Consider the following 17,431-nt stretch of genomic DNA (forward strand, 5'->3'; position numbering starts at 1 on the left):
ATAATGAACCTCTAAAAACGTACCTTGGCTTTAAGGTGGTTTTTAATTAAAGAAAGAATGAGGAAGGGAGAAAATGGGAGACTATGCTGGTTTAGAATTGCATGTTTTCATTATTCAGGTAAAAAGATGAACATTGTATGGATGCCAGTTCACTTTCTATGGGAGTGTAAATACTGTTTGAAGGCATATAAAATTTGGAAATAGTAATAGGAAGATTTAAATATGAACAATATTCTGTGATGATTATCCTTTTGGTATTTTGGCAACTGTTTTAGCTAGCATTTTAAATAAGATTGATGTTAATGGTAGCTTTCCACTACAGCTTGAAGTTGCCAATTACTAGAGTCATTGCACCTAAACTGAAAGAGAAATGATCTTCTATCAGAAACAAAATGATCTCTTCTCTCTCTCTCTCTCTCTCTCTCTCTCTCTCTCTCTCTCTCTCTCTCTCTCTCTCTCTCTCTCTCTCTCTCTCTCTCTCTCTCTCTCTGTGTGTGTGTGTGTGTGACTTCTGGGGTTTGAACTCAGGGATTCCACTCTTGCTTGTATTTTCCCCTCAACACTGGTCTCTACTACTTGAATGACAATGCTACTTTCTACATTTTACATGTTTATCGGACTCTTGCCTGTGACTGGCATTGAACTGCGATCCTCACATCTCTGCCTGCTAAGTAGATTGGATTAAAGGGATAGGCTAAAAGCACCTGGCTATATTTCCATTTTGGAAAAAGGTGATAGTTTTTTTTTCTTTTAATGTCTGAAATCATATTTACTGGTGTTAGCTGAACACACAGAATCTGTAAGCTGATGGATACTTACTGAGTAGCAGCAGAGGTGGAATTCATTGAGTACATTGAACTATTATTTTAGAATCTATTCTATTAGGCCAGTGAACATTCCTCTAAGTACCTGGATAGAAAGCTGAAACTATTCTATGACTCCTTTGTCATCTGATTTTATGGTGAGAATTATCATCTGTAAAAGGATGCCATGCACTTTCTTGTGTTTTACATCAGTATTAGTGACAGTAGGATGCTTTAGTGATGGAGAAGGAAGGGCCATAATTCTTCCCTTCTATCATTATACTTTCTCCATAACTCCAGCTCCACCCAGACATGCCTACCATGGTTCCTGCTCCCAAAAGGCAACAGTAAATCCTTTTGATAGTTCCTAATTACTCCATCTCTCCTTAATGGTAATAGCAGTTGCTTCTAGCTCTTAAGCAGCTCACCTAGGAGAGGTGGTCACTGTTCATGTGGGCTTCTCAAAACAATAGTAAGAAGAAAACGTTTCATTTATGGAATTCCTGTTATTCTAAAGAGTAATATTTTATTTTGTGCTTCCAATTACTCAGAAGTACTTCTGAGTAAGGTGGATTAAAGTTGTTTCTCCTGGACTCAAGCATCAAGTATCTAGTTGTCGGTGTTCTTATGAATCAGGTGAGATGGTTCTACTCAGCATTCCAGAGCCTGGTGGGCTCTGTGAGATGCTGAGTTGTGAGTGGCAAAGACTGCTGGATCTGGGTCTTCACATATGCCTGTGTTCTCCAGGAGCTGCGTTTTCAAACTCAGAATTTCTAGTACCATCTATGATTTTAGAAGCCCTTCCCAATTCTGTTGAAACGTAATCAAAATAAACAAAAGAATACTCTGTCCAGAGTCGATACAACCTGCATGCTTCAAAATATAAAATTAAGCTTATGTTAAAATCCTACATTTCTATATTAAGTGAAGTAAGCCAAGCCCAAAGAAACAGAGGTCGCATGATATCCATTATTTGCAATATCTAGTATATATATGGGTCAAGCAGAAAAGGTCAGATAAGGTGATGTTAGGAAAATGAACCCTAAGATATATATTTAAATGTTTTTTTCTTTCATGCATTTGTTTCTAACGCATTTATAAGATTATTTCTTTGTTGCTTTTGTATGCCCCTCCCCCACAGTATAACCCCTGCTTTCACTGTATTTGATGTCAGTATAATTTTGGAGGGGAAGGGGAAAAACAAGTAGTTTAAATAAGGATACAGGTGGACCCATTGCAACAATGAGAAGTACAAGTTGTTATTTCGAAAATAAACTTTACAACTTTGGTGGGGGGGAGGGATTTGGTGGGGGGAAAGGGGGAGGCTGGAAGGGGATAGGAAGGGGAAATAAAGGAGGAGGCTACAATGCTTGAAAAGAAATGTACTCATTATCTTGCTCATGTAATTGTAGCCCCTCTGTACAGTATTTTCAAAATAAAAAATATATAAATAAATATAAATAAAAAATAAAAACAAAAACAAAGAAAATCCTACATTTTAAGTGGTACTTTCTAGATGCTAGGTTGAAAAGAAACTATACCATTTGTGGGTGGAGACTGGCGGGAGGAGTAGGGGAGAGCAAAGAAAGATGTGACGATACAAAAAGAAATGTACTCATTACCTGGCTTATGAAATTGTAAACCTTCTGTTCCTCACCTTTAGAATAACAACAACAATATTTTTTAACTAGGAAAAAACTTACATATTACATATGTTACATTACATTCGTAAACATTTTATATTTTTAAACTATATGCACTTTGATTCATAATGCATAAGAGAACTATATTTCAGAGTTTGCTGACTTTATGAAAGTCGTTGTTAGCTAGCCTGTTATACATTATTTCCTTTCCTAAGAAAGTTTCTAGCTATTTATAGCCCTCTAAGAGTTTCATAAAGCTTGGATTGATTAAACAAATAAAATTAAACCCTTACTTGAAAGGCAATTTCAAGTGGTCATGTTGTCATGAATTTAAAATTATATTTTTTTAAAATAACTTTTCTCAAGGGTAGTCAGTAACCTCTAATATGTAACCTATATGGTTTATGGAGGGAGAAAAATCTAATTTCCTTAGAAAGGAATTTCTCTTGTTGTGTGAGTTCTTAGAATTAAGATGTTAATGCATATTATTAGAGTTGCATTTGTATTTCAATCAACAAACATTTCTTATAATCACAGTGGTGTTGCCAGCAGTACTATGTGATCTGGAAACTGAGAGGTCTTGTTGAATGGAATCAATACATTTTCTTAATGCTAATTGTTACCTGATTCCAGCAGATTACAAATGCTATGGTACATATATTAGTAATCAGAATACATGGATACACAAAGCTACTGTATATTATAAATAAAAATGAGATGTGCAAATCGTAAGATTCTATACACACACTCCACATATACACATATCGGTATATGTATATATGTATGCGCACACATGTACATACATATATACACACATACATACGTATATATGCAGAGAGGAAAAACAATTTTATAATTGAATATGCATTTTGTGCAAACTTAATAATGCAAAGCATACATTGATTCCATATATAGGTGTCACCTGGCAATTTCACAAATATTTTAATTTTAATTACTGTTGCAGTTAGTAGTATCTTTGAAAATACTTATAATGAGCTGAAGTCATATGTTTTTCTTGTCACCCCAGAGTTTCAATGCACCTGCCATATATTGTCTTTAGTAATTACAAGGCTTTTTTTCTCTCTGCAGCATAAGTACTTATTAAGTTGCAGGGTTTATACAATATATCCAAGGTTAGATTGCGTCATCTTGAAAACTGCCTTAGAATGTTTCTCATTTCACTTAAAAATAACCACCCACCAACAAAAAAAAGACTCCAGTCAAAGAAAGTCATATGGAAAGCAATATGAGTGAATAAACAGAATCGTGTTGAAGGGACAAGAACATTTAGTAAGATTTTACCTCTTTAGTTTGTGATTGCACAAATAACATTCAAGCTATTTCATACTGTGTCTTCCCATATCTCAAGCCCATCATAAAGGTTAATTATCCTTATGTGTAACGAAAGAACATCCTGCAGTATCAAAGCAAAGATTAAATAATATCTCTCTAAAATATCTTGTAATATATGAACTGATACAGCAGCTTAAAGGATTTCTTTTTTTATTTTTTTTAAGACTGTTCTGCTAACAGAGACATCAATTAGCTAACTACAGGCTACTACCCCTGGGTAAAGGAAATCACAGGAACTGCATTGTAGGAGAGTTCTAGTAACATTTTAAAAGCATAAAATGAAAACGTAATGAAACGTTTCTGGTGGTTCATGCCTGTAATTCTAGATACCGAGGTAGTAGAGGTATGAAAGGTATTAGTTCAAAGCCAGCTCAGGCAGAAGAGTCAGAGAGTCTCCCAACTAATTATTAAAAGTCCAGAAGCAGAATTGTGGTACAAATGGCAGAGTGCCAACATTGAGTAAAAATATAGTAGCGCAAGAGCCATAGCCCCTGAATTCAGGTTCCATACCAGCACCTAAAAGACAAGAAAAAAAGAAATCCTGTTCACTTTCCTTCAAAATTTTATTCCTGTGAAATGAAGAGAGGACACTATTTTCCCAACAACTTGCTTTTTCACTGCCTAGTCTCTGGGTGCTAACACACAATAACAGTAAATGGATAGGGATTCATTTGATAGCCTAGGATCATGTTTAATTTTCCGTATTAGTGATCATTGTATCTGGGGACTTCCTTTGCTCAAGGTTTAGTTTCCTATAATACTCTGAATTCTCTGGATGTAGAAGTTCCCTCTGCTGTCACACTGAAAGAAGTGAAGATTAAAAAGAGCAGTAATGCATGATAACATTTAAAATAATTGGAATCTTATCTTATGCCAGCACTCTCTGCACTTCTACAACCTCCATGCATTAATAAAACAGAATTTGCTCTTGAAAATGTTATACAATGAGAACCTTTCCAGTAATAAACCTTAAGAGAAGAAATCCTGTCTTCTAATACAGTATTCATCTTCATGAAAGCTCATTTAAGAAGTCCAAATATCTTTCTACTATTTGGATACTCCCTCTCTAATAGACGGAGAAGATGATTCCTAATTACCAAAGAAAGCTCTTCACTCTTATTTTTGTCATTATGGGCTAGAAACTTCTGGAAGCCCATAGATAGTTCATGTTTTATTTTCTTGCTGCTCTTAGTAAATTATTTTGTGATCTTTCTTATAATAAGTTGCTTCTAGACCAGCCACAAACATACATAGGGAATTTGTTCCTCCTAACGGCAAAAATCAAGGGTCAGGGAGCCAAAGTATGCATCTGTTTTTTTAAAGCAATGTTACACAATGCATGACTGATTACTACTACACAATTAAAATAAATTAGGAGTCATAATCTTGTTCAATATTGCATTAATTTATTGATTTTTTTCCCAATGTCAGATTGAAGTTCACTTGAATGTGATCATATTAGGAAAGCAGTATTCAGTGACCCCAAGATTGCCTTCAAAGTGCTTTTGAATGTTTTTTTTGTTGTTTATGTGTTATCTTAAATTATGTTTTATTATTCTTAGGTAGTTTAACAAAACAGTTATCATTCAGTTGATAAGATGATGCTTTATTCTTTTTGGTCCATTTCTAGATTTTCCTTTGTTTTCATTGTATGTTAAATCTGCAGCTGTTAGGTGCTGTGGTTCGTTCCGGTAATCCTTGCTACTCAGGATGTTAAGATCTGTGGATTGCAGTTCAAAGCCAGCCTGGGCAATTAAGTACATAAGACTATTATCTCTAATTAACAATCAGAAAAAAAATGGAAGTGGAGTTGGGCTCAAAGTGCTAGAACACTAGCCTTAATCAACAAAGCTCAGAGTGAGCACCAGGTTCCTAGTTCAAGCCCCATGAGCTATCTTCCCCCTGCAAATAAGAAAGACCTACAAATTGATTTCTCCGTTTTGTTTTACCAAAAAAAAATCAATAATCCAATAAACTTAAACTCACAATGGTATTTTGAAAATACTCAAAGATTTGAGAAAATTTAAATTCTTTGTAACCTTTGAGAAAGCCAGTTGTATGATAGCTTTTAGTTCAATTTCTTGATCATTACTTGATTATTTAGGTTTTATAATAATCATCACATATCATTTAAAAGCAAATCTTTAAAGAGAATATCTTAAAATGATAAAATATTATTTATTCTAATTTTTCACATCTTTAGCCTGATGAGTTATGTTTCAAGAAGTTATATGAGCTGGGCACTGGTGGCTCACACCTGTAATCCTAGCAACTCAGGAGGCTGAGAAGAGAGGATCGTGGTTCAAAGCCAGCTCAGGCAGGAAATTCCGTGAGGATATATTTCTTTTGTTTCTGAATCCCCTAGTCTAAGATACTTTGTTACTGCTATTCAGGGTAAGGTGCTACACTGTTTCCATTTAAAGAATGTTTGTTTAACTTATTCTGGTCCATTCTCCCTGTATTTTTTTCATACAGTTTAAGATTAAGTTGTTTATAAGAAGAAGAAGAAGAAATATAATATACATCTCCAAATGCATTTATTCCTAATTTAAAATTTAGGTTGGAATTATCTTCACTGATATAAATGAAAACAGATTTCCTCACAAAGTGGCTTCAATGTCCAACAATGAAGGAAGGGACTTCATTAATTATTTTTCTGTTTTTTTTCCTTTTCTTTTCCTTCCTTTCATTTCTTTTTCTTTTCCTTCCTCACTTTTTCTCTTCCTTCTTCTCCTTTTCTTTCCTTCTTTCTTTCCTTCCCTTCTCTCTCTTCTCTTGCTCTCTCATTCTCTTCCACTTTCCCTCTCCCCCTCTGCCCCCATCTCTCTCTCTCTGTCCTCTTTCTACCCTACTCTCTGGTCCAAGACTGGGACTCTAAGTAGCTGATGCTTTCATTCTGAATAGAGCTCTACCAACTGGTCTTTGCTCTTTCCTTCTGCTGAAATAGCAGATAATTAAATTATTACTTCTTCCTTCTTCTTACTTCAAATTTCAAACCTTAAATGTATCCTAGTTTTTGCCTATAAATTCGCTTTACCATTGGGCCAGTGATTTCTTGGCATCTACAATCCTCTGGACTTCTCATCTGCCTTTGGGAATCTGAAAATTGGCCTTGGAAAACTTTTATCTTGGTTTCTTTTATAAAAGGAGTACTGTAAGTGAATCTCTCTCTTATACTCCTCAAAATAAGTTACTGTACATTGCTAATGATTCATTTCTAGGTTTGTTGCTGTTTTCAGTTCCCCTTTTTTGTTTATTAAAATATATTTTTGTTGTGTCAGTAGTGGGGTTTGAATTCAGAGTCTCATGCTTTTAAGCTGATGTTCTGCCACTGAACAACAACCCCTCATCTTAGTTTGCTCTAATTATTCTTGAGTTAGGGTCTGTCTTTATGCCCTGACTGACAAAAACCACAAACTTCTAACTTTCCCACCACAGCTGATACCAATGCTGCCCACTATTAATTGACACGAGGAATTCTCTAGAACTTATAGGTGTGAAGCACGAGGTGTTGGCTTTACTGCTTCCTTCTAGTGGTGACCTTCTCATATGAAGTTATGTCTGACAGGACTATAAATCTAACTTCTAATGATAAGAATAAGGTTCCACATCGTACCTGTCGTGCCAACTACAGTACACCTTAGTGTAACAAGCATTATTACACAAGGAGGCAACCTCTAGATATAAGTGTATACTTAGATTATGTACAATTCACTCAGTCAATGATACTAAATCATGCTGAAAATTATACAGGCAAAGGAAAGATGAGAATATGAAGTGCTTTAAAAAAAACAAAAAATGGTAACATCCTTGTTACTAGAAGTTTAGCAAATTTTTGAGATTGTACTTGCCAGGCATACTGTTCAAATAAGATTATATATTCGAACCTGTGAAGTTCCATTTTTAAATGCCACCCTTCTTATGGGAGTTTATGTCACACCATTCTACAAGAAGATAAACAGATAAAAAGATAGGTAGGTAGGTAGATAGATAGATAGATAGATAGATATACACACAGAGATTGATAAAATAGATAACATATTTACATTTTTATTTTCTTTATTTTAAAAGAAAAACAAACTTCAATTTTCCTATTCTCACTTTTATATAGGAACTATATCTACTATAAGCAGATAAATATTTTGATTAGATGTTGTACATCTCTGAGAAATGGTTTCAAATTCAGTACTGTTTTTACCTGTCCAAAAATTTTTTAAAATATAAAGCGATGTTCAATAGAATATTTCTTTAGAAAAACAGATGTCAGTACATGTGTGAAGGCAGTCTAAGGAATCTCAGGGAAACCTGTTGATTAAAAGGGGATTGAGAGAGTGTGGAAAGAAAATGAAATGGAGAGAGATATTCTGGGCAAAATATAATACATGCACATCTAAATTACCATAGTGAAATCCCTTAGTGGACTTAATATGCACTAGAGAAAGAGAAAGAAAAGAGAGAGAATGACAGGAAAGTAAAACTAGTTCCAGTGTGAGTGGAGGGATTACTGGGAGAGCAGAGAATGCCAAATAAAATGCCACAGTGATTCTAAATCAAGCACCAACATTTCTTTTGTTGAGCTGAAACCCCATTGCACAATTACTTGAAGATAATTCAGAAAAAAGTAAAAAGGAAAAGAATCAGCTTTCACACATGCAAAAATTGCCTAATATTCCATAGCTTCTATGTTTTTATTGTCAGAATGGTATTTCCCAGGGACCTTGTGTTTTAACCAATCTAAGTCCATTTCAACTGAAAAAATCCAAAGAAATGAATGTCCTATCTGACTGTATATACACATGTGTATTAGCTCGGGGGTAAAAGCTTACATTTTATTGAAGATTACAAACTTTTTATCTTCTTTACACTTTGATGGATATAAATTATTCTTCTTGTCTATGATCATGAGAAACATTCCAGCTCCCCACACTTTGACATCTTTGCTCTTTGCAAACCTTTGTCCAATGTTTTTATTAACTCAATTTAATAGAACCTTTTTATGGTGACCTTAAGAATTTAATAACTCCTCCATGCAAAGACAATACCATCTACAGGCTCCACTGGGATTAAACTGTACTAGTTCAATATGTCTATTGGAACCCATTAAAAGAGGAAGTGGGAAGGAGGGAGGGAGCAGCAGCTACACAAATCAGTCTTTTCCCTCTCACCATCAAGTACTGCAGTTGCTTAGGAGAGTCAATCCAAGCCATTTGCAGAGAATTTCGGTGGTTGCTAAGGTAATATGTAGCTCGCTCAAAGCTTCTTAATAATATTAATCTAACTTTGATCATGCAGAGGCTAGCAATCTTCAATTCAAAAATGTCTCTCCTGACAGACATTCTGCATATTTTATAGATCTGATCAATACGTTATTAGTCAACAACCTGACGCTGGCTCATGAATTAATCCTTTTCTGTCAACCCAGCAGCAGTTTATAGTCTTCTGTAACCTCATTCCCTCATTGTAGATGTTATCTGGCTTAATCCAATTAAGATAAAATTAACTTTTCCCCCTGGTGGTACTCTCCTTCTATGTTAATTTAAATCTCCAAGGACAGCGACTCCAGGCAAATAATTTTATGCTTGACCTTCTATGTGCAATATTAAAGTGGTATGGATATATGCATGGGAAATCAATGAGCTGTCTCTCCATTTTCATCCTTCTTTAACAGTGCTGGAAAAAGTCCGTGTGAACGCAGAAGATTACTAAATGACAGTGATATATTTATTTAGGTTGTGAAAAGAACTCTGTCACTTCAGCTTTGTATTTAGTATCTCTAGTGTCTTTGTCTTTTTTGAAAGGTAAATTAATAATAGGTGGTGGCAGCACTATCAGAGTTATTGTAGATATGGCACACCAAGGATGTTTTTAATAGTTTGCAATACGAAAAGTAATCATCTATGCTCCTGCAACTCATGTGGCATATGACATTACCTGCTAAGAAAAAGAAAAAGGTGGGAAATATTATTTAATTTTGCATAAGAGCATTAATAGACTGCCTGTACTTCTGGGCAAATACAAAGACTCCACTTGGATAACAGAACAAGATTTCTTCGGAAACATCTAGCGTACATTCTTTGAGCTTCAGTTTTAAAGTCTAGTCATCTGCAAGCCAAAATTTGAAAAGAATTTGTCTCTCAGGCAAAATGGTTTCTATTTCCTCTCCCTTCCTCCCTAATCTCATCCACCTCCTCCACACACCTGTCCACACATGCCTCCATACACCCCCTTAGATGCCATTTTGGTATCTAACTCCTTTGAAGTCATTTAGGAGAGCTTACTTTTCCTTTCCAAGTAACACCTAAGTCTGAAAAAAATACATAAATGGCAAATCATTGCCACTGAAGTGAAATGTAAAGAAATATATTGCCTCCTCATAGACTTGTAAGTGTAAAATTCTTTGCCTATATAAGAGAGGAATGAAATGTCTATTGGAACAGAATTATCATTTTATTTCTGTAAACATTAACTCCATAGGCTTTTGGTTGTATTTGATTAAATATAATGAGCAATGTTTATTTTTGTTTTTGTTTTTTTGTCCGTCAAGAGGCTTGAACTCTGGGCCTGGGTGCTATCCCTCAGTTCTTCAGCTCAAGGTGAGTGCTCTACCACTTGAGCCACAGCACCACTTCCAGTTTTCTGAGTGGTTTATGGGAGATAAGAGTCTCACAGAGTTTCCTGCTCAGGCTGGTTTTGATCTGCGATCCTCAGATTTCAGCCTCCTGAGTAGCTAGGTTGCAGGCGTGAGCCACCAACGCCGGCAATAAGAAAAATTTTTACATTGTAATAGAGAAAAGAAATAATGTTCAGCAAAAATCCAAGAACGCTATTATATTTCTAATTGACTACCACATCACAATATATATTCTCTCTGTGTTTCTACATGTTTTTTTGTGTGTTTTGTTTTGGAGTGTGTGTGTGTGTGTGTGTGTGTGTGTGTATGTGTGTGCATGCACACACACTGCACCAATCCTGGGGCTTGAACTCAAGGCCTCAAACTCTCACTTGACATTTATGCACATGGCTGGCTCACTACCATTTGAACTTCACCTCCACTTCTGACATTTGTGGGTTAAATGTGCCCATTCTGTCTTCAAACCGTGATCTCCAGATCTCAATCTCCAGAGTAGCTAGGATTATAGCTTTCTGCTATAAGTTTATTGTGAAATCTTTTGATCAAAGAGCAAACATTTGTATATCTCCATTCAGAGCTCATTAACAAGACAAAGGACTCTGTGAAATCCCTGAAACTAATTTCAAGTTTCTTCCACTTAAAAATACATTATTACTCTGTATTTCACCTCAGTTATTTAATACTAAATATGATAAATATATTTGAATGAACACATATACATTGTTATCTTCAATAATCATTCTTATATTTCAACCTTTCTAAGACTCACTTTTCTCTGTCTTCTTTAGTATTTCTATTTAAAAAACGTATTGTCAGGGTGATGTATAAAGGGGTTAGAGTTACATAAGTAAGATAGTGAGTATATTTCTTACTGAACTTGTTACCCCCTCCCTCAGTTTTCTCCCACTTTTCTGCCCCTCTACTCACTCCCCCCACATTGTACTAATCATTTCCAACATATTGTCTTGGAGTTTTGCCGTTGTATTAGTTCTTTCCTTGTCCTTTGTCTTATGCAGAGTTTCCATTTAAATCTCAACATTTGACATCTTTCTTCAAAGATAGTTTTGTTGTTAGACAAGTCCTAATTAGGTGTTTTTTTCTTGGTCTATTAATTTTTTCTAGGGTTATTTTGGCTTCCACTATGGTTATGGCGCATTGAATATTAGGGCTGGGATCTGAAATATCTCCCCAACTCTCAGATGCAGCAGGTATTTCTTTCAATGAAGTAGTGTTTGAAGATGAAAACGTTAGGCAGCGGTATGATTGTGATGACTCTGACTCCATCTCTGGATTTTTTTTCATTGACAGTTTCATAAGTTAATGGGATATTACATTTGGGGGTCGTAGAGCTGTATTAGAGAATTTTGGAGGTGATGGAGAATTTCAGAGGTGGTGGAGACTTTTCTAAGTGGTGATGTTTTCAAGAGAGACCTAGCCAGAGGAAATCCGTAACTGACAGACATACTTTTGAAGTGTAATCTTTTCTAATTTTGGCAGATCTTGTCAGGTGTTTTGGTTACAGCAAAGGCAAACTACCCAATCCGCTGTCTTTCCTAACCCTTACAGTCAATATTTTCTCCCTAATATGTTACAAAAACTTTGTCTTAATCTGCCTACAATTTCATAAGGGAAGTTTTGTATTCATTTATTCTATTTGGAATGTGTTAGCATAGCCATGAATATGTTTTCTCCTCAGTTCTACAATATTCATTTTCTCCTTAAAGTTTCAATTGCAGTATGCCCTCAAAAATGTATATTTTCTGTATATATTAAATTAAAATGTCAACTTTTCTGTTTCGACCCTGTGCATATTTCCAGAGTTGTCTTAGAACTGGAGGGACTTTTGACCCTAACTTTATATATTGTACTAACTAGTGACTCATTTCATGGACTAGGATTTGAGACAAACCAGAAGGCAATTTTGCTTTAGTTAATAAGCACAACATATAGAAAACAGACAGGTTTAGTTTCCATTTGATTGCTCTTTAGCTCTCTGTGTATTTATATTGAGTAGAATAATGCAGAGTCACTTTGGCTACATTAACAGACAAGTGTAAAGATTCTTCTGAGAAGACAAAGAGCTTCCTGAGATCTGGATATTCTGTGTAGTGCTTAATAATCTAAAGTTAAATTATGAGCTTTGCAACCTCTGTAGTAGCTGTGTTTGTGAGTGTTGAGCATTTCTAATGTTTGCCTCAACTTCTTCTTCCTTTAACATATCTTAATTTTATTAAATCCTGCTATGAGTGCACCTTATGGAATACTATGAGGCCAATGGACTACCTGACCGTATATAATTAATATACCTTTAAAAGATGCTTGCTTCTTACCCACCCGTGTTTAAACTTGCTGTCTTTTTACTTTCATTTTTAGATCAGTCCTCTGTTTACAAATATTTTATTTAGTAATTTTGGTGTTGTCAATAGAAAAGTCATTGAAAATATTTAATAAATCCTACTGCTTGAGGGTCAAAATCCAGGGAAAGTTAACACTGAAAAGCAGGAAGAATGGTAACTTCTGCACACAAAATTCTTTATCATCTCATCAGTGTATTAAGAATTGATTTTACTGAAAGGAAATGTCAAATATCCTAAATTCCAACATGGCTGACAATAACAGTTATGCATACTTAGAATCACGCATATTATTTATGTAAGGAAAAAACAAATAATGCTTAGATAAGGAAATAATTCACACATTTATACTACTTCAAGATATTCTCATCTTCGTTGCCTTATTGCAAGACTCCAACACTGCCTATGCTTTATTTGAGGCTTTAGAAAATGTCAAATCACTATGAAAAAGTCGAAGCCATTTTTATCCATTATATTCTAAACCGAAAGAAATAATCTATCATTTTTCCCACTGAAGTGGTACTCTAATGAAAAAGGAAGGGAAAATAATGACTAGCTAGATAAGCTGCCAACAGTCCTAAGGGAGTGGATTCAGACCAGTTCAGTTCGGTTTCGTTCATGAAATAAAAATCCAGGGCACCCAGCAAATTTGGCCACATGTGTTTAGTTCTTGCCCCAGATCCCCTTGGTAACTCGTGAAAAGAAAGACCAGAGTTGTATCTCACATGCCTCATTGACAGGCTATACCCTTTGGCACAGAACAGAAGAACAGATGCCTTCTTGCTTAACTGCTTACTACCTGCATGGCTTCTTTTTAATTGACACCTGCCCCTCGTTCAAGTGGTGGGTTGTGCAGCTGAGTAGCTATCCCCCACCAGCCTCGTTCAAAAAGATGCCAGGCTTTCTTTCTGAGCTTAGATTTTAGCTGGATTCATTTGTAGAAAACTTCCATGTAAACTTTTCACCTGAAAAAAAAAGATGAAAGACAATTTCACGTAGAGAAATCATCGAGGGGCCCAAACAAGGAAGACAGTTGGAGAGAGATGATTTACAAATCTGTTCTGCTAGTTCTTCTAACTTCAAAGAAAGCTAAAAACTTTTGGGGAGAGTCATAGAGGTTGAAATAAAGCATATAGTCTGGAGACTTTTAAAAAAAAATGGACTGATGCCTATAGTTCACTGAAACTGAAGATATTTTCTCCCAGAAAAGAATATTAATGTTAACTAAAAATACAAAAAAGTAAAGACAACCCCAACAATATGTCAAGAGAACTGAAATAAGAATTTCTTAATTGAACATCTGTCAAAATAAAAAATGTGTGCTAAATGCCAGTGCCTTTTACCTGTAATCCAAACTATTCAGCAGGCTGAGAGCTGAGGATCATGGTCAAATCCAGCCTGAGCAGACAAATCAGAGTGACAGCTCCAAAATGCAGAAATGGCACTGTAGTTTAAGTGGTTGAGTGCCAGCCTTGAGCAAAGGGACAGTACCCAGTTCCTCAGATTAATTTACAGAACGAAAATGTGTCAAAATATTTTAACTGTTGCTATAATATTTATGTTTTAGTTATTATTTTTGTCCTAGTACTAGTGTTTGAACTCAGGGCTGTATTTTTTTAACGGTTAACACTCTACCACTTGAACCTTACCTTCACTTATGGTTTTATGCTGGTTAGTTGAATAAACATCCCTTGGTTTTGTCTTACTGACTGGTTTCAAACCTCCATCCCCAGATGTCAGCCCCCCGAGTAGTGAGCCACCAGTGCCTAGCAACATTTTCATTTAAAGTAAAATTCAGCTGATGCACTAGTATTTCTAGTTTAAGATTTGTAGTGATATGTCCATTCAATGATCACAGATTACCATTTTTTCACTCTGCTCTGACACTCTTAATTCATATCTGTTTCCATAACATGTAACTCACCTTTAGATAGAGACAATGTGATTTTATACCTTCCAGAGGCTACCTGAGTTACTATACTGATATTAATAAATTCTTTGTAAATTGAAAGGTGAAAGCTATTTCTTTTATTACCTGCATTATTTTTCTCATTCTGTACATTATATTAGACCCTAAATAGTAGGAAGTAGTGAAGGAACTGAGCACTAACTTTATTAGGTTATTGATGTTAAATTTGTAAGTAATCATTGTTGAACATCTCATTTATTGACTGCTTGTATGACCTCATACAGATATCAAGTTTTTGGAAAGCATGCCAGGATTCTGCTCAGTTACTTGGGTAGTGAGGTGTAACTGACTATGACTATCACAAGGTATTTTCATATGTTGGGCTCAGATACATTCCACCATCTTTACCATTCTATGCTTTCAGAACGTGTCCTGGCCTACAGCTATCCACCTGGCCTACAGCTATCCACATGACCCACCGGGCTAGTATGCAGTGACTACCGACACAGGTGTTTTTCTTCACATGCTTCGTGAGCATTTTCGGTAGAGTTGAGGAGTGCATCCATTTTTCAGAAGTCTTATGAAAAATTAAACGGTTTGCACAACATTGTGAAACATTATTGGGACAACCAAGGCTTAATATTATTAACATATAACATTATTTTTATTAAAACATAAGCACCTGTCTATTACACTATTAAGTTTAAAAAGAAGATAAAAAGAGCATAAATAATCTGGTATAAAAAACATATGTATACTTTTTAAGAAAAAGAATATTATATTTATTTCAACTGTGAGGTATCCCAAATAGCTTCTATAATAATTTGAGGTTTTTGGAAAAGCATAACTTATATACTTGATTCTATATTTATTATAAGTACTTATTTTATTACTCAGATTAAGAGATATTGGAGAGAAAAACTCATTAAAGTACAGTTTGAAAATATTTCACTTGATGACCTAATTGAAGGGGACTATTTATAATAATGATGAAAATCTATACATATTAATCTATTCAATTGGATTCTGAGCTTTTAAACAAGCCAAGAAAATATTGTTTAATTTTAAATAGCATCATGAATTACAATTTCACAATTAAGTGATTAAGTGCATGAATATCTTAGCAGAATGCTTATTACACATCAACACTATAACAAGATAATATTATTGCTATAGTCATCTTTATCAATATTACTTTCATTAGCAATAGTAAGAATAGCAATGGCATTGGTATTCATCAGTATAAAAGTTCATATTTTAATAAAGAGTTTTGAATATGTGGATCCTATTTGATTTTAAATTATGTGAAATCACCCACTTATTTATTGGTAAGTTGTTTCTTTGAGGATTTGTTGTTGGGGGTTTAATTTTTTGAGTTCCAAGTATATTTTAGATATGAGACCCTTGTCTGTTGTATGGTTAGTAAAGATCTTCTCCCAATCCGTGGGCTTTCTATTGATCTTGCTAGCTATGTCATTTGCCTTGCAGAAGCTCTGCAACTTCATGCAACCCCATTTGTCCAACCTTTCTTTGATTTGTTGTGTTTCTGGGTCTCTATTCAAAAAATTTCGGCCTGAGTCAAGGAGACCTAGGGTTTCTCCTATTCCATCCTGTAATGTTTTCAGAGTGTCTGCTTTGACTTCAAGGTCTTTGATCCATTTGGAGTTGATTCTGATGCAGGGTGATATATAAGGATCTAGCTTTAGTTTTCTACATGTAGTTAACCAATTTTGCCAGCACCATTTACTGAAGAGGCTGTCTTTCTCCCATTCTATTGTTTTAGCACCCTTATCGAAGATTAGATGGCTATAGGTCTGTAGGTTCATTTCTGGGTTTCCAATTCTATTCCATTGGTCCTGAGGTCTGTTCTTATGCCAATACCAAGCTGTTTTGATTATTATGGCTTTATAGTAGAGTTTGAAATTTGGTATTGATATTCCTCCAGCAGTGTTCTTTCCGTTGAGGAGCGTTTTTGCTATTCGGGGTCTTTTATTGTTCCGTATGAATTTTTGGATTGCCTCTTCTATTTCCTTGAAGAATGAGGTTGGAATTTTGATAGGTATTGCGTTGAATTTATAGATAGCCTTGGGAAGTATTGCCATTTTCACGATGTTAAAGAGAAACTTATCTGAAGAAGAAAGAAGGATTGCCAATAGACACATGAAGAAATGTTCAACATCCTTAGCCATAAAAGAAATGCAAATCAAACCAACATTGAGATATCACCTCACCGCAGTTAGAATGGCAAAAATCAAGAACTCTAACAACAACAGATGCTGGAGGGGGTGTGGACAGAAAGGAACCTTATTTCATTGTTGGTGGGAATGTAAACTTGTTCAACCACTTTGGAAAGCAGTATGGAGGTTCCAAGGAACCTTACTTCATTGTTGGTGGGAATGTAAACTTGTTCAACCACTTTGGAAAGCAGTATGGAGGTTCCTCAAAAGACTTCACATAGAACTCCCCTATGACCCAGCAATCCCACTTTTGGGCATTTACCCAAATGTTTACAAACAAGACCACATTAAAGCTACCAGCACAACAATGTTTATTGCAGCATTATTTCATAGCTAAGATCTGGAACCAACCAAGATGCCCCTCAGTAGATGAATGGAACAAGAAAAAGTGGTATATATACAAAATGGAATTCTATGCCTCCATCAGAAAGAATGACATTGCCCCATTTGTTAGGAAATGGAAAAACTTGGAAAAAATTATATTAAGTGAAGTAAGCCAGG

This window comes from Dipodomys spectabilis, unplaced genomic scaffold (genome assembly GCF_019054845.1).
Source record: "Dipodomys spectabilis isolate Male_0828 unplaced genomic scaffold, ASM1905484v1 ptg000116l, whole genome shotgun sequence".
NCBI lineage: Eukaryota > Metazoa > Chordata > Mammalia > Rodentia > Heteromyidae > Dipodomys > Dipodomys spectabilis.